The sequence below is a fragment of the Lactuca serriola genome, chromosome 4 (genome assembly GCF_051521515.1).
Source record: "Lactuca serriola cultivar US96UC23 chromosome 4, Lser_US96UC23_V15, whole genome shotgun sequence".
In the NCBI taxonomy this organism is placed as follows: domain Eukaryota; kingdom Viridiplantae; phylum Streptophyta; class Magnoliopsida; order Asterales; family Asteraceae; genus Lactuca; species Lactuca serriola.
The window spans coordinates 11,816,946-11,836,127 of NC_136411.1; the positions used below are offsets into that span (position 1 = coordinate 11,816,946).

General features: G+C 32.9%; 1 long non-coding RNA gene across 1 annotated transcript; it reads right to left on the reverse strand.

Moving 5' to 3' along the window:
- Positions 1-11,595: 11,595 nt before the first annotated feature.
- LOC145101039 (uncharacterized) lies at positions 11,596-13,677 on the reverse strand. Its single transcript, XR_013705435.1, has 2 exons — positions 13,182-13,677; positions 11,596-13,014 (listed from the first exon to the last, which is right to left on the reverse strand). It is a non-coding gene; the product is annotated as an uncharacterized LOC145101039 (long non-coding RNA).
- Between the last annotated feature and the right edge of the window lie 5,505 nt (positions 13,678-19,182).

Genomic DNA, 19,182 nt, shown 5'->3' on the forward strand with positions numbered 1-19,182 from the left:
TTACTATTTATTCAACTTTTATGATACTACATGAAGTCATCCGCCCTCGAACGATTTCGCTGTTCTGGTTTAGGGGTGTGACGACTCAATAGAAAATAAGCCAAAACTCTGATACCATTGATGGGCTTTGAGCCTAACAAACAAAAAGCTATGTGTGCATGCAACCATAATTTTTGATCTATGTTTTCTCTAATTGAACATACAACTTTTGAACATCAAATAAAAAACCCTTGGAGGTATATACTAATTTCATAAATCATAACAAGGGTTAGTAAACATACCTTAATTTTTATATAAATAACAATTAAGAGGTCTATTTATAGTGCATATAGGATGTCATGGATAACCCTAATTTGGATAAAATATTATTAATTCAAATATGGTAATTATCCACCTCCTTAATTATCCACATGGGATAATCTAGAAACCCTATATTATCCTTAGGATTTCATCCACCGCCTTCCCTAGGAAGGTACTGGAACCTGTAGTTCAACTATTGAACAATTGCACTTTAGTCCCTGTACTTTTAATTAATTCTTTTAATCCTAAAATTAATTCCAATTAATTTCTAATTAAAATGTAATTAAATATTACTATTTCTAATTAATATATTATTCTCATATCATATTTATAAATTATTTATTTTAATTTATTAATCAAATAATAAATTCAACCTCTCTCCAAAAGTCATCTTGTTTAGTTACTAGTTATGAGGGCAACCCAAAAGGACTATGCTACTATCAATTCAATTATACCAATTATTGTTATTGGCTTAGACACCTAATCCAACAGGTATTCCATAAAGTTGGCAGCTTTATGGATCCTTAGAGCCCCTTTATGGTTAGATGTGTTAGATTTGAATTTTGGTGGAGTTTTGAACTCATACATGAAGTTTTGACCTATTTTTCACCATTTGTAACCTAACTTGATATCAAGACTTACATAGGACATGCATGTCTATAAGGAAGTGATTTTTATGATCCTTTAGGTTAATAAAGCCATATGGAAAGTGTGGATGAGTGGGTTAAAAGATTAAGATCTTAACAAATTAAGCTGGCCAGAGCAGCTCCCACGACGTGGAAGACTGGCCTTCACGACATGAGAAAAGGTAGTATCACGACTCTTTTTCTTGAGGTCACCACAACATGGATGAAACCTATCCGCGACGTGGTGACTGGCTATGGAACCTTTGGTTGTTAACCATTTACTTTTAACCAAGTTGAATTGTACGTCGACTTAGAGGTGTAACACCCAGTTCCAGGTAAGCATCACTTTTGAATTACAAATTAAGTTTTAAAGTATGAAGACTTGGCCACAACGTGACCATATGTTTATCATTGTGTGGCAGTGGCCGGGAAGAACGTATATTGGTGTCATGATGTGACACCATTTTATTCACGATGTGCCAACCTTTGTGAGCAAAACCCTAATTTTGGGGTTTGTACCCCTATTTAAGGGAAGGGAGGGTTATGGTTTTCATACCATTAACCTCCATCACCCCCCTTCACCCTTAAGAAAACACTAATTCTCCATTTTTGATCTTAAGCTTATTTTTGGTAATTTAAAGCCTTGAAGAATAAGAGAATGCATTTTCATGCATCATCTCAACTAGCAAACCACTCCCTCATCATCTTGAGTTGCATTAGGACTCTTATAAGTCCTCAAGTTCCTTCCTTTTTTGGTCAAGCATGTTAGATCTAGAGTTTGGTCCGCTTTTCTCAACCTTTGAGGAAGTTTAAGTGTTGGAATCTCATAAAGTTTGCAACTTTATGAGTACGTATGACTCATTTGAAACCCTTTGTCCTAGATCTGGAATATTTGTGAGCTTTGGGTTCCATGCATGGGATTTGATCTCATTTTCCATTTATTTTGACCTAGATTATGTTTATGAAATGTATTGGACATGCATGTCTAAAAAGCTATGATTTATATGGTATTTTAAGATGGGAATAACCTTATGTAAAGTTTGGTTGCTTGGCTTGAAGGATTAAGAACTTAAAGCAATTAATTTATCCGGAGCATCCCTAATGCCATGATGAGTTGTTCATCATGATGTAACGATGGTCTATTTTGTGATTGTTTTGTCTTCACTTTACCACAACATGACTAACAAGTGATCACGACATGGTGGCCGACTGAATGACCCTTGAGTGTTGAGTTTGATTTTGACATTTGACTTTTTGACCAAGTTTGACTTTAGGTAAAATTGAGAATTTTGGGTTGTAGTTTGAGATTTGGTCCATGTTTGTTGTATAAGTGACATGTAGTGTCGGTTATTGGATCTATGATCAATGTTATTATCTTCTAGAATGTGATGTGAGTTTTCTCACTATACTTTGTATTGTAGTATGTGTCATTGTGTGTAGAATGTTGTTATACTGTAGTGATATGTTATATTGGTAGATATGTATGATTACATGTATTGTTGGTTATTGATTATTATTTTCATATGTTTATATAATGTGTTTGGTTTGAGGCGGTACTACTTTGTGTTGTTTGCCGACTAACCTGGGAGTAATCCAGTCTTATGTTTGATGGGTTTTAAACATAAGAACAATCCTATGTGCTCATACAAACCCTAATGCTTGGATCTAGGTTTCTTTATTGTACATGCAATGTATCCAAGACTTACAATCTTAGATCTAACATGTGATAAACTGAAATTAGGGTTTAAAGAATTACCTTTGATTGTTATGTAGCAATAACAATCTCAATTCCTCCTTGTAATGACTTTAGCAAGCTTAGAGGCACAAATGTCACTACTCTAATGGCTCACAAACACCAAGAGCAAGAGGATGAAGAATAAGGAGAGAGGAGGCTGCCCAAAACTGTCCAAAACCCTAAGGAGTTCCTTCCACACGTTTTTGGTGCTCTAGGGATCTTTAAATAGTGAGTCTATTAGGGTTATCTAACAAGGAAACCCTAATTTGGATGCTTAGGCCCTAAGCAACCCATGGAATCCTTCCTTAAAGGCCTAGGAGGATTTCTAATGGGTTTCCCCATAGAATTCGTCCACCCCTTTAATATGGAGTCCATTAGCTCAATATTCAACTATCATACAATTGACAGTTCTAGTCCCTTAAGTTTAATTAATGTATTTTAGCCACAAACTTAATTCTTATTAATTCTTGACTAATATTAATTAAACAATATGATTTCTCCTTTAATGTATTATTCTCATAATATATTAATAAATCATAATTAATCCTTTCACTCCATAATTCATCCTATCAAGTTGCTTTGGTGAAGGCAACCCAAAAGGACCATGCACCATCGGGTCAAGTACATACCAAAATAGTTATGGACTTAGACACTAATCCAACAGTCTCCCACTTGGATAAGTCTAATAACTATTCTGAGTATGACTTCAGATCTTGATCTGCAATCGTAGCTTTCCAAAGCCGCTGTCAACTCTGATCTTATCAGATACGCGTGTCCTTTGGATAAGGGATCATATATTCCTCCATTCTAGATATCGTACAAACATAAGACATGAATTCTGATCATTCTCTCTATACTATTTCCCGACTTCCGATTTATGACGACTGACAACAGACTACAATTGATTACATCAAATTAGTCTCGGCTTGGCCAAGCGCTTAGGTGCCATCACTAAATCATCGAGGGGCCCAAAAATATTGCTTTTTATCCCACTTTGGATAAAAGGAACGGATAAACTTTGACTCAATGCTCGCTTGCACTCACTTACCGAATTACAAACAACAATATGTTTTATAACACCAAGTTACTGGTGCGTTTACATATTATCAATGTGCAACCGACATGCAAGATACAACTCACACATCTCGGTTTCAAGAATATAAGATATTATCGTCTCACCAATCACTCGTGATAAAATCCATGAAGTGATCCAAGTGAGCGTGGGTTTAATCCAATGCTCAAACTCATATTCATAAGCACTCAAGAACGTTGCAAAAAACGTTTGGTTATGTCTAATACACTTTAGACAATCCACACACCAATTCATGACAGTCTTCATTCATACCTACTTCCAACATATGAACGACTGTGGTCCGTTCGAATAATTTAATTGTTCTGAACCAATTTAATTATTCAGGAAGTCAAAACATGCAAAGTGAAGCACAAGAATAATACTAATCCCATATGGCCCCAAAACTTTTGAGTATAAATAAAACACCTTTTATTTATCACAATATCGATTACTCATTATTTGTTGTTTCGGGTAATCAACTTCTTACTTTAATTATAACAATACTTGTCCCATGCTCTCAGCATGCACACAATGTTTACCTATGGTCCTTACTTTGTGAAATAGATTAAATGAACACATTTCCAATCATACTCATTTCACAACTCCTAATCCTGTTTCACAAGTGAAAGAATATCAAATTCTTGCCACTTATATAATATGCTAGATTCTAACATTTTATGCAATGATCCTTTCACAATGTCATAATACAAAAGTCACAATGACTATTGCCAATGAGCTTACAAAGTCCTCTATCTAAGATTGTTACAATACAATTCCATAGACTTGATGTCTCTCACTCAAAGTACATTCCTTGAACATCGTTTTGCATAAAATTTTCTAATCTAGACATAGAATCTAAATATCCAACTCCTAATATGGAACCATTTCCATATTTTCCATATGACAACTCATTCTTAATAGAATCTTATCTATTCATAATAATGTCGATATAGTCCATCCAATACTATACTTCCAACTACTCACAAGCAACCAATCCTCGACGAACTTTGGATCGTCCTTTGATAGTTGTTTAATTATCTTAGTCAAAACCGATTCTTGTCATTTTTCCCTCTAAATGCGCTAGACATTTGGAAAATTTTAGAATGGTCAAATATTATAGCATTTGCAATCAATCCTATACCCGAAGCGTATGGGACACGATGCATAATGTCTTACATAAATATACAATACTTTATCAATCTTTTGCCATAATATTTTACATGTCACGTTCTCACAATTCGAATTATGAAGAGGGATGCCATAATCATAATCGAAATTTGAGAGCGCACTATGTATCCTTGACTAAACAATTAACATTCCACAACCTAAGCCTTTAGATTTGAAATGAAGCATAATATTCTCTCCCTTAATTATAGCAAAACAACTATTCAACCCTTACGACTTTCCAAAGGATAACTCTTGTTTTCTATAATTAATATTGCTAACTTGCAATACTTGCCTTAATAATCATACAAGCAAAACATTTATGTTCCCACTATCATGATGATTATTATCATATAAGCATAACACTTATGCTCCCACTAGCTTTGACATGTAATCCTTTATCTAAGCTTCTTAAACTTATACACCTTTGCCTTAGATAGCTCATATGTGTGTCTAAACAATTCAGACTAATTGCCAAATCTCACAATTCGAATTGTGGAAAGGGATACCTTAACCATAATCGAATTCGAGAATACAATTTTCACAATTAGTATCTTCTTAAAATCTCTCTTAGCGAAATCATTTCCTCACAGTCATTCTTATGAAGGAGGGAATCTTATGACACTTAGATTTTAATGGTGTATGTGTTCCTATCCATGTGAATTTGTCAAAACCAAAGTTTACGACAAATTCAAACTCATATGGACCGAACCTTCTCAATCTTGATTTCTTGCCTTATGGTAACACGAGTACTTACCATGTCTTCCAAGTAGTTAAGCAGCTCACCCTTTCCTATCAATGTACTTTTCATTGATCAAGGTGCTTGCCTTTTATGCATTTAAATGAGAACTCATAGAACTCATATGCATAATTAACTCGATTGGAACGACACAGAAACAAGATAGTGTCAACACGATAGGTTATAAACCTCAAGTCGTGTGCTAGTGATGTTCGATAAGGTTTATTTTCATTTGTTCTTGAACCATTTCAAGACCATTAAAACTCCCACTGACTCCTTGACATATAAGATTCTCTTGTCAATAAACATTTCTTGACAAACAAATATTCAAGTGTTAGTGTAGCTTTTATCAAGACAGAACACTTCATAAAATTGGTCCTAGTTGGTCTTTGTCTTATCCAAGACATCACAACTTTCCACATTTGATGATTGTTATAAACCTTCTTAAGACTTGTCACTCAATGTCACAATCTTAACTTTAAGACTTGTTTTGGAACGAAGTATGATTGACTTCTTGATTTAACCATTTCTTCAATTCTTGATTCCTCTTCTTAGACATACAATTGCACTAAGACTCACTTAGAGGATCAATTGAGATATGGTTCTTAATCATTAAGACCTATCATAAAACATAATAAAGGTACTCTCCCTTCTTCTTAGAATAGAGAAACTTTTATCTTTCTGCCTACTTGATTCTTTTTATTCGTTCTGCTATTGATTGAAACTCTTTTAATCAATTCAGAATTACACTTAATCTTATAAGTATAATCATATTTACTAAAACTTTTAGTAAATCATGACGAATATCTTTGTTACTCTTGTGGTGGACTTGATCAACACAAAACTTTGTGTACTCGATCTCCTAGTTCTTCACTTGACACTTTGTCAAAGAATATGTCTAAATTTCCACATATGAAATTTCTCATTCATCATGCAAACAAGTTGTATGATTCCAAGTCTCTATCCAATTGAAACTTGGGCGATGAGAAACTTTCCCTATTTGGTAAATTCTTAACCTTTCCACAAATAACATAATAAGGAATCAAATCCATTATTGCTAATAATAGAAACATTCAAACATCAAATTTTCAAACACGCCATTGCAAGGATAATAAATAATCAAAATTTATTTTATTGCGGAAAAATTTGTCCTTGCAATGCAATTCAAAGAAAACTATGCTAATATATATTTCTTAGCAATCTTATTCTAACTCCAAGTAGTAGCTCAAGATTCTAATCTTCAAGTAATGCGATCGAAATCCATTTCTTCACGATTAGATTCCGCTCACTTCTTCCCTTAATCTTCCTCTCTTTTCTTTGATTCTACAAAACATCGAAATGTAATCTTATCACATCATGTATTAAGAATCTAGAATAGGGACTTAAAAGAGTTAGTTAATGGATTTTACCTAAAGCAGAGCCATACGTTTTGACTCTCCCATCTCTTAGATCTCTTAGGTAAATAGGTTGCTTCGTCTCCAATGCCCCTTCTCTTGGCGATAAAAGCAAATTGATTCTTTTGGAACAGCACACGGAACTACTTCTGACTTTGCCTTTCTCTTATGACCAAACTTTTCGATCATGACATGCCTTTCGTTGCCATTGCCTATATCCATAAAGGTATGGAGGGCCGATCCACCGATCAACTTCGCTTTTCCAGTACGCCAAATCATTGCTGATTCAGCAGCAATAAGCATATAGGTGAGATCAATGAGGGTTACGTCGTGGTTCATCATATAGTACTCTCTTACGAACTCACTATATGAGTTAGGAAGTGACTGAAGAACACAGTCAATAGCCAGCTTCTCACAGACAATAGATCCCAACATTCTTAATCTATCAATGTGTGACTTCATCTCTAGGATGTCTACACACACTGACTTTCCTTCTTCATGTTTACTTGCCAAAAGGGCGTGAGTGAGTTTGAACTTTTCAATCTTTTGAACTTGTGGGTTAGGGAGAATAATAGGAGGAGGTGGGGAAAGTGAATCACGATCTCGTGTTCCTCGATCGAATCGTGGAATACCATCTTCATGTGAAAATCTTGTTCCACGGGATTTGGGAAGACCATAGTTGTCATATTTTGACATCTACAAAATGGGAGAAAAATTAAATTCAAGTTAGTTGATTGATTGAGTCCTTAATAAATCACCCAAATGAGATATTAAGGCTAGGACCCAACACAATACTCTACAACCTAGAAAAGGGATGCCATAATCTAGTTGCAGAATATTTGAAGGTAAGTGAATGACAATTCACTAATTTCCACCATGAAAAACGAAAAAGAAATTTAAGTTTTAAATTTATTGAAAATTCCTAGATCTTTTGAGATTCATTGAACTTTTCAATGGCGTGTTTAAATCTCGATATGCCCCTCTAGTTTGTGACTGGGATACCGAGGATCACAAAGCGAGTGTGAATAACCATGCAAACTTACATGGTGCCCCCACATGTTATAGTCACCTATTCGATGTGCCGGTTAACCACACACGCTCCACCGAACTATGACAAACATTGAGTCACCCTTTGCTACCTTTTCTTAGAACCATTTAGTGTGCCGGTTAACCACACACGCTCCACTAACGTCTTCGCAAGGGTACAAAGTGTAATTTCATGGAATTGCATCAATTCACTTTTGCCTAAAGTAACTAAGATTGGAAATTTTGTAAAAGCATTTAGTTACTTTTGTACTTCATTATACTTATAATGGAAGGTTTTTGTCCTATTCTACCCGTTCGGCTAACGACCCTCCACTAGTCAAGAGTGCGGTGGGTAAGAGTGGATACCCATTCAATCGCCATTTTATAGGCAATTTCCTTAAACACCCCTTATAGACCAGCTTCGTGAATGAGGCCTACTAACGGTAAGATTGACTTTTACTCATACATATATATATATATATATATATATATATATATATATATATATATATATATATATATATATAATATTAGACTTTTAATGCTATGTATGGTATAGGGTGTATTTTACACTTTTAAAATACTAGGTGGTCAAATTTAATAATTATACTTTTAATTTAATTAAATTGTACCAAAACTTTATGGATTTACTATATCTCTTTTAATTATACACTTTAATTAATTAATAAAACCATAAGGGGTGATTTGAACTTTTCAAAACTATACTAGGGTTTTAGAATTTAACATTTCTAAATTAAACTTTTAATCAACTTTTAAATTCCAAAACTTGAGGGCAAGTTTTGAAACATTTCAAAACATTAGGGTTTTAACTATTTAAATTTCAAAACAAAACCTTAAGTTCAAATTTAAACCATAAAACTTACATGGGCATAATAGAAACCTTTTTCACAACACAAGGATCAAATAAAAAATAATAGAAATTAAACAATTAATTTTGTCATTATCTATATTTGACCTAATTTCAATTTCTTGCAAGATAAATTACCCAATTAATACAAATAATCAATCTTTAATCATATAAGGAAGTTATTATCTAATCAATTGGTAATTATCTTGTGTTTTGGTAAGGATAATCTTTTAGAAACAATAAAAATCGTATTTTATTAGTTTAAAACGAATATGGTAATTATCCTTAAGCAAAACAACAAGTAAATCCGAAATCTCCTCTGTCTGACGCTCCGACTCACCGAGTCACACATTGGAACTCGCCGAGTCAGTTCGAACAGAAGGCCAAAATTCGATTTTCAGTAAATAATTCAACATAGCATCACATACAACAGAAACCAATCAAGGCTTTGATACCACTAATGGGTTTTAAACATAAGAACAATCATATGTGCTCATACAAACCCTAATGCTTGGATCTAGGTTTCTCTATTATACATGCAATGTATCCAAGACTTACAATCTTAGATCTAACATATTATAAACTGAAATTAGGGTTTAAAGAATTACCTTTGATTGTTATGTAGCAATAACAATCTCAATTCCTCCTTGTAATGACTTTAGCAAGCTTAGAGTCATAAATGTCACTCCTCTAATGGCTTACAAACACCAAGAGCAAGAGGATGAAGAATAAAGAGAGAGGAGGCTGCCCAAAACCGTCCAAAACCCTAAGGAGTTCCTTCCACACGTTTTTGGTGCTCTAGGGATCTTTAAATAGTGAGTCTATTAGGGTTATCTAACAAGGAAACCCTAATTTGGATGCTTAGGCCCTAAGCAACCCATGGACTCCTTCCTTAAAGGCCTAGGACGATTTCTAATGGGTTTCCCCATAGAATTCGTCCACCCCTTTAATATGGAGTCCATTAGCTCAATATTCAACTATCATACAATTGACAGTTCTAGTCCCTTAAGTTTAATTAATGTCTTTTAGCCACAAACTTAATTCTTATTAATTCTTGACTAATATTAATTAAACAATATGATTTCTCCTTTAATGTATTATTCTCATAATATATTAATAAATCATAATTAATCCTTTCTCTCCATAATTCATCCTATCAAGTTGCTTTGGTGAAGGTAACCCAAAAGGACCATGCACCATCGGGTCAAGTACATACCAAAATAGTTATGGACTTAGACACTAATCCAACAATGTTGTGGGTCCAATGTGTATGCCTTATATATGGATTGTTGTATGGGGTATTTTAGGGAAACTTACTAAGATTTTGCTTATAATTGTTGATTTCAATGCATTCAGGTACTTCAGATGATTGGGGCAAGGCAATGTGTGATCGTACACATCCTCCTGTTGTTTTATGTTGAGAAATTATATTGATACTTTGATTTTATGGATTTATTTTGAAAACAATATTTGATTATCTGATGGCTTTAAAAAAATATCTTTATAAAATAATAATAAAAAAATCATGGTTTTTGTGATGTTACAGGGGGATTTGGGGCCATAGATTGAGGATTTGCCTCTATTTGATGAATAGGTGACTCGTAGTACCGGTTCTTTCCTTCAAGTAAGTTGTGTGGATATTTCTTAGCTTACGAGGTGAGTTTTACTGCAGTACATGTCAATATGTGTAGGATGTTGTTATGTTGTAGTGATTTTTTAGGCCGGTAGATATGATATGATTACTTGTGCTTGCTTGTTATTATTTTGTGCATATATAGACATAGTGTAGTTGGATTAAGTTGGTATCGCTTTGTGTTGTAGGCCAACATACCCGAGAGCGGTCTAGCTATATGATGCAGGCTCAGGAGCGGTCTGACGTTACGTTGTAGGCTTAGGAGTTGATCCAACCCTATGTTGTTGGCATGTTGTGCATGCATTTTATGTGTTTTCTCGTATGGCGTATTTTGGGATTCCAGTGTTTCACGTACTTTAGAGGATCGGGGGAAGGCGAAAGTTTGATCGTACACATCATCATGTGGATTTTTATGTTGAGAGATGATATTTGATACTCTTATTTTATTACTATGTTTTGGAAACAATGTTGGTTAACTTATAATTTTTATGGAAATGGCTTTTAATTTTTTTTTTAAATTACTATGGTTTCTTTTGGAACGTTACAATTTCTCAAGCTTTTTGAGTACCGGTAATGAAAACGATGAAGACCAGCTAGCTTAAGTTCCTCATTTACACTGATAGTTACGTGATATTACTAATGTAGCCTTCAAATTTATTTTTAATCGTATTTGTAATTAACACGTTACCAATGTAATCGGTTCATCCATTTGTCTTGCTCAAATGGGTAATTGATTAGTAATTTAAAACTAGGTCTGGCAATTGGGTTGGGTTCGGGTTGGCGGGTCACGGGTTGGCGGGTTGGCGGGTTGAAATTCAGAAACTCAACCCAACCCATATAATATATGGGTTGGCGGGTTGTCGGGTCACGGGTTGACGGGTTGGAAACATCAACCCAACCCAACCCATATAACCCGTATAAATATATGGGCTGGCGAGTTCACATGGTGGTTCGAACCCAACACGTATAACCCATTTAATAAGCAACACATTTTAAGATGAAATTGAAAAATCCAAATAAAATGAAGTCTAAAAGTCATAAACATTAAACATAAATTCATAAACATCCAAAATAAATATTAAACATAAAGTCATAAACATCCAAATAAAACTCTAAAAATCAAAACATTCACGAAAAAGTGCAATTGTTCAAACATACTATAGAGTGTAGATTGTTACTTGCCGTAGAGAGAAAGGAAGGTGGGTCGAAAACGTCAAAGCTGACAAGAGTGAGTGCAAACAACGATGAGCGGATGAGGAGCGGGTAAGGATTGGCTCGATGAGTGATTAAATCGTGAGTTCGTGATGTTGCTTCCTTCGAAGATCGGTCCTTAACTCCTTAATCTTTATCCTTCATTCGATCGTTCGTGAATGTGGAGACTGGAGCGGGTGAGGAACAATTTTTTTTATTAAGGCACGCAAATACGTAATGGCTGGCTGCACAAGGACTCAACAATCAACACTCAAGGAGTCAAGGTCAAAGATGGATGACGGGATCATGAGACACAAGCCCAACAGTAGCCCACAACACAATGCCACATTGCCCAAACATATGGCTGATGATATACGAAATTACGAACGAATACCAAATTAAGTGTTAAGGATATGATAAATAGAAACTAATAGTATAATATGATGTTAGATTGTTAAAAATTAAAAGAAATAGATAATTAAATATATTAGTCGGGTTGGCGGGTTGACCCGCGAACCCAAACAGGTAACCCAACCTAACCCATTAAATAAACGGGTTGGCGGGTTGACGGGTTGGCGAGTCAGAAATCTCAACCCTAACCCGCTTATTTTCGTGTCGGGTTCGTGTCGGGTTACGGGTTGGGTCGAGAGTTGTCACCCCTATTTAAAACTTTATGGAATATATATATATATATATATATATATATATATATATATATATATATATATATATAATTTTACATATTCAGTTAATTATGTTTTATTATTATTATTATTATTATTATTATTATTGACAGAGCTAGGAAAAAAATTTAACTATGTTTCAATTATTTAAATTTCTGATTCGTAGTACAAATTACTGGAAACTTCCATATAATTTGGTCAAATTTGTGTGTTTAGTCTCTAACTTATGTTTTGCACTCGGACCATTCTTATAGTATGATTTTGTTGCGTGTTTTATCCCTCTCCAATGAAAAACTATATTGCCCTTTGTATTATTTTTCATTATTTTTTATTATTTTCTTTATTATTTATTAACTAAAAACCATTAAGTGATTTTTAGACATATGGGAGCCACTCATACTCCCACTTGCACAACAAACATCTCAGGCCACCGATAACCACCACATGCCACTAAAAACCACCACCGACCACCAACTATTACCATCGGCCACCAACAACCACCACTCATCTATTCCAACATCACCACCATTCGCCAATTCCAACTCCACTATAGACCACATAATCGATTTCATCAAGTCACACCCTAAGATCAAATCCCAAAAATCAAACTTGAACACAGAAATAAAAAAACAATATCAAATTTTGAAATAAAGAACGTAACCAAAATCAAATTCCAATATCCCAAAGTCAGAACCTAAGCTGAAATGAAAACCAGATATAGAAATCAAAACTCAAAACTCAAGACCTAACCTGGAATCGATGATGAAAGAAAAAAATTGATGAAATCCCATAAATCAAATGCGGGTTTCCAAAAGAATATGGATAAAGGGAATGACACTAGTGAAGGAGATGGTGATGGTTGGAGGATTTTAGCGGACACGACATTCCACCTGCAACAAAGTAGTGCGAACCACAACCGCCGCTCCTAAACCCTTTACATAATCAATGGCAGTGACGGCCAATTGCATTGCACCACTGTCACAGGGACGATTTTACAAATCTATTGAGGTAGATTAAAAAGAGGGAGGAACGAGGATGGACCAGATAGGGGTGTCACGAAGGCATGAAGATAGGGGCGACATGAAGAAAATAAGGGACTAATGATGCATATCGATGGTGTATGGTTTCCTGGGGTCCTCCGGTGACGTTTCTTGGTGGTTTATCAATAACACTTCGTCGGTGATTGTTGCTTCTGGTAAGAAAATGAGAGGACGAAAATGAATGAAAGAGTATTCTAGGGTGATGAGTGATGATGGGGAAGAGATAATGGGGTGAGGGACCCATATTTTTATTTTTAATAATATTCTTTAATAGTTTAATATTAAAAATCAAAAGAAATGACCTAGGGTAATATAGTATTTTCATATGTGTAGGGGACAAAAAAACCGGGAAAATGATATAAAAGCCCTTAAGTTTTCATAAAAATATTGGTTTTACCCTTGGACGTGTTTTATGTCCAGTAAAGCCCGAAGTTTTGTTTAATTTGTTCATTTTTACCCTTGTAGCCGGTTTCCAGGTAACATACTGGTTACCTAATGCCAGTAAAGTCCTTAAATTTTAAAAAATGTAAGGATTTACCCTTAAGTTTTTCAAAAATGTTAGGATTTACCCTTATCTTGATTGTTATTTTGATTATAATAATAATAATAATAATAATAATAATAATAATAATAATAATAACAATCAATGTAAGGGTAAATCCGAACATTTTTTAAAAACTTAAGGGTAAATCCGAACATTTTTGAAAATTCAAGGGCTTTACTGGCATTAGGTAACCGGTAGGTTACCGGGAAACCGGCTACAAGGGTAAAAATAAAACAAATTAAACAAAACTTCAGGCTTTACTGGACATAAAACACGTCCAAGGGTAAAACCGATATTTTTGTGAAAACTTAAGGGCTTTTATATCATTTTCCCCCAAAAAAAACCAACCAAATGAAACAATAGTAACGAAACACGCAATAAAATCATACTATGAGGACGGTCTGAGTGCAAAATAAAAATTAGAGACCAAACACACAAATTTAACTAAACTACATGGACAATTTCCGTAATTTGTTCTTAAAAATAATATATATTTTCGTATATATGTCTAATACTTTGTATTAGATTAATAACCTATAAAATAAAAAATTTAAAGGGTTCAGTTTGAAATATTAGTATAAATACTTAAAATTTAAGAATATTATGTAACATCTATGTTGACTAGGGATGAAAGTGGGTCCAAACCCGGACCAGATGGACCTGGACCCGGAAAACCCGGAACCGGTTAATGGGATTTTGTAGAATCGGAAACCGGACCAGTATATAGGAACTGTTTCCGGTTCGGTTCCGGGTAAAGTGGGTCTAGAACCGGAAAACCCAGAAACATTAAAGTGGGTAGGTTGGAACCGGATAAAGTGAGTTTAGAACCGGAAAACCCAGAAATTTTTGGTAATTACTTACTACTTAGTGGGTTGAACTTTGAAAATTTTCATATTGATATCCCGACTTTGGGGGACTATAACTCATTGAATATGAAACCAAAATTAACAAAATTATAGTTTAATATCATGGACAAACTCTAAATTACACTTTGGAAAAAACCATATGTCAATTCGACTTTAAACGAATGAGATATACATGTGTTAACATTGTCACATAATACAAAGTACAAAAACAAATAGTTGAAAAATTGAAAATTTTCAGTTTTGATACCCCGACTTTGGAGGACTGTAAATCATTGAATGTTAAACAAAAAATGACAAAATTATAGTCTAAACTCATATACAAACTGTAAACTACAAGTTGGAAAAACCACATGTTAATCCGACTTCAAACGAATTAGATATGCATGTTTTAAAACTTTCACCAAATACAAAAAAAAAACTAAAAAACTAAAAACTTCCAACTTTCATATCTCGACTTTGGGGGACTGTAAGTCAATGAATATAAAACTAAAAATGACAAATTTATAGTCTAAAATGATGTACAAATTCTAAACTACATTTTGGAAAAAAAAAACGCATGTCAATCGGAGTTGAAACGAATAGGATATGCATCTTTTAAACATTTCACAAAAACCGGTTCCAGCCCCGAAAGTGGTTCCGGTTCAAAACACCGGTTTCGATTTTTAGACCCGGTTTACTCGAACCCGATGGACCCAAACCCGGATTACCCGGAACCCAGATAAAGTCAATTTTTAAACCCGGAACCGGTTCTATATATTCCGGTTCTAACGGTTCCGGTTGCGGTTCGATTTTCCGATTCTAAATCACATCCCTAATGCCGACGAAGGCATTGGTAGAGCATAGAGCCTTTATATGTAGGGTTGCTCTTTATTGCACTCTCCTCTCTGGGAAGAGCGTAATACATCCATAACTTTACAAGAGTTTTTCTTTCTACACGCCATGCTATTAAACACCAATCTATTATACTTAATTTAATCATTCTAATAATAAATTATTAGTTACATTGTTTTCCTATAAAGAAAAATTTATTTTCTCTTTCTCTCTTTTTCTTTTTTATATATATGACCCATTATTAGAATATTTACTTATTTCAATAATATAATTACATATATATCTATTTTTCAGTTGAAATTAATTTTTTTATAAACAAATAATAAAATATTTAGGATATTTATTCAACTTATTTATTTTCAATTAACTATTATTTTATTAACAACGATCAACAGTTTTTTACTTAATTATTCAAATATGTTTTTACTAATAAAACATATATAATATGTAATTTTTTTTAATGTTTTTTTAATTTTAAGCTAAACCTAAATCTCAAAGAAATATGAACACATCCACCGGTTATCTAAAGTAATAAAATATGCTAAGTGAATAGGTTCCTTATTAGTGGCCGTAAATGAGGATTTATAAATGAATAGATTATCATGAAGTAATAAAAGATGCTTTTTATTATTTTTATTTTTACCGTGTAAATTTTTTTATTTTATTTTAAAAGATTTTTATTTAAAGAAATAAACACATCCCTATACTAATAAAAGAGTAGTTTTTTTACTATGTGTCACTATGTTAGACATTGTAATTAATATCATGACACTTGTCAATCTATTAATTCTCCATTTCAAATTTCAAATTTTAAAATTTAAATTACATTTTAATTATATTAAATTAATAATATTAGAATAAAAATAAAATTTATACCAATTATAATAAAATAAAATTTATACAAATTATAAGATGATATATTTTACGTATTTATTTGAATCAACGATTATAATTTTATATATAACTAAAAAAATATCTTTTAATTAATAAGTTATTTAAAATTATTAATTAATAGTTTTGAGTTTTTACTTAGAAAGTTTAATTAATTTTTTAACCGTGGTTCCCACGAGTTATAAACTACTATATATATATATATATATATATATATATATATATATATATATATATATATATATATATAAAAGAGACAATTGCGACACACATTTTTGTTATTATGTAATTATTTGTTTTTATTTAAATATTTAATATCCTTTTATTTTTATATATTGATTTATATCCTTTTATTAAAACATTACAAAAACATTGATTATAATAAGAGAAGACGTCGGATGTTTTTCCGACAAATTCTCGATAATACTATTTATATTATTTTATTATATATTAAAATATATTAAGTTTGGGGGTTTGCGGCTAAAAACTAGGTTATAAAAATTGATGAAAACAAGGTTAAAAAATTTGATGAAATTTTTTAATAAGAAAAATATTATCATTATTTTTTTATCCTATTAATAAATATGTTTAAAATTAATAAATTAATAAAGTTGATAATAAGAATATTATTATTAAATAATAAAGTTAATAGTGATTATGTTATTATAAAGTATATGTATAAAAGTTAGTCTTATGAATATGATTATTATAAGATAATAACGAAAAAAAATAGATATCTAAAATGGTGTATGATAATAGAGTGGACCCCTTCGCAATTTCCATGCTTTTAGTTTTAAACAATCCTCACATGTTCCATTTTTACATTTCCAAAAACAGATTTTTTTATTAGTTATTTTAATATTACATCCTCATAAACGGTACATTCTGCCATCCGCTCCGCTTTACAATTTTCAAGACCATTTTTTTTAATAACAAAAATCGCAATTAATTTTACATGTTTTATAATGAACACTTGTGCTGGAATTGATTGGATCAAATATATGTTTATCACATGTTAAAATTAATGCATAAACAAATGGTTTTTCTTGTTATGAAATAGAAAGTACATAAAGAATCTAATATTTCAATATTAAAGGACAAAAGGTAACCAACCATATCTAACAAACATGGAGACATCCCTTGTGACCTAAAAGATGACAAAAAATTAAACTTATACCATTTAATCTTTTAATCTATAGGAGAGATGTCCGGTGGGGAGGAAAGATGGATGCTCATCCTTCTTTGGAGAGAGAGAGAGAGAGAGAGAGAGAGAGAGAGAGAGAGAGAGAGTGAGACAAAGAGTTTACCCCTTTTTGTAACTAACACTACTCACGTTCTATCTCAATTCATGACATGTTAAAACGATTCTATCGGTCAATCTCTTTGTCATAATAGACCTGATTTTTCACCGCAATATCTATTAGGTTAGGCTGAGTGGGGGTCATTACCATCACTTGTTATGCTCGCTATGTATACAAAACACCACCCCTAGCTCTCGCTAGGGGGCTCGCTAATATGAAGTCGTTAATGTAATGGCGAGAAGGAAGAGAAATGAATGGAGGGTTTTCATTGGTTAAAACCACCTTTTTTACTGTATTACAAAGGAAAAATCATGGTCTCATGTGTTTGGTGAGTCACGTGACATTATCACAATAAAATCCAAATTTATGAATAGGGCTTCCATTTAACTGATGGGTTTTAGACAAAAGAACATCATATGTACTCATGCAAACCCTAAAGCTTAGATCTAGGTTTCTCATGTAATTCATCCAAGACTTATGAACCTAGATCTAGCATACATATTTCGAAATCATCATATAAGATCAGATCTAGATAATTACCTCTTCAAGAATGACTTGAATCTTCTTCTCTTGGAGCTTAGAGTCACAAATGACACTCTTCTAATGGCTTACAAACACCACAAGCAAGAGGATGATATTGGAGAGAGGGGAGGAGGCACAATTTCGGCTATGAACTCTTCTAGGGTTTCCAGTGGACGAAAACTGATGCCCTAGGGGTCTATTTATACTTATGTTGCTAGGGTTTCAGTCAAAACCCTAATGGACAACTTATGTCATAAGCAATCCAAGGAACCTTCTGGAATAAGGCCTTCTTGGACGAATTCAAGATGGACTTCATCTTAATTTCGTCCATGCCTTAGTCCATAAGGATTCTCAGCCCAAAACTCAATTATCTTATAATTGCAGTCCAGTCCCTTATATTTAATTAATCTCTTTAGCCACCAAATTAATTCTTAATTAATTCATGACTAATATTAATTAAATAATATGATTTCTCTTTTAATATATTATTCATATAATATATTAATAAACCATAACAACCTCTATCTCCATAAATTACCCTGTCAAGTTGTTTTGGTGAAGGCAAACCCAAAAGAACCATACACAACCGGGTCAAATACATACCAAATATAGTTACGGGTTTTGATACTAATCCAACATTAACATCAAATACATATATCGATAATAAAACATGTCGATAAATTAAACTTAAGATAAATAGATATTTAAAGGGATAATCAATTAGATTAAATGGTTGTTTGGTAGTTTTTTGATTTT